The following is a 236-nucleotide window of genomic DNA, read 5'->3' as shown; positions in this document are numbered from 1 at the left end:
AACCTATTTTCAGGTCGACCACCGCCAAGGCGAGCGATTCTGCCGGGCTCATGACTTTCCAATTTGCATGTCTTTAAGGGATGTGGCGTCTGCCGTCCGAAAAAATGTTTTGTTTCTCTGTTACATCGATTCATAGGCGATGGGGATCGACTTTTCACGACCCGGAAATAGGGCCTTTCTTCCTGAAAATTTGTTTTACGTCTTTTATTTACTTTCATTTTATCGCAATATTAAGC

This window comes from Penaeus monodon, chromosome 31 (assembly GCF_015228065.2).
Source record: "Penaeus monodon isolate SGIC_2016 chromosome 31, NSTDA_Pmon_1, whole genome shotgun sequence".
Lineage (NCBI taxonomy): Eukaryota > Metazoa > Arthropoda > Malacostraca > Decapoda > Penaeidae > Penaeus > Penaeus monodon.
The sequence above is the reverse complement of the archived record's forward strand: the minus strand, read 5'-3'. Positions refer to the sequence as shown.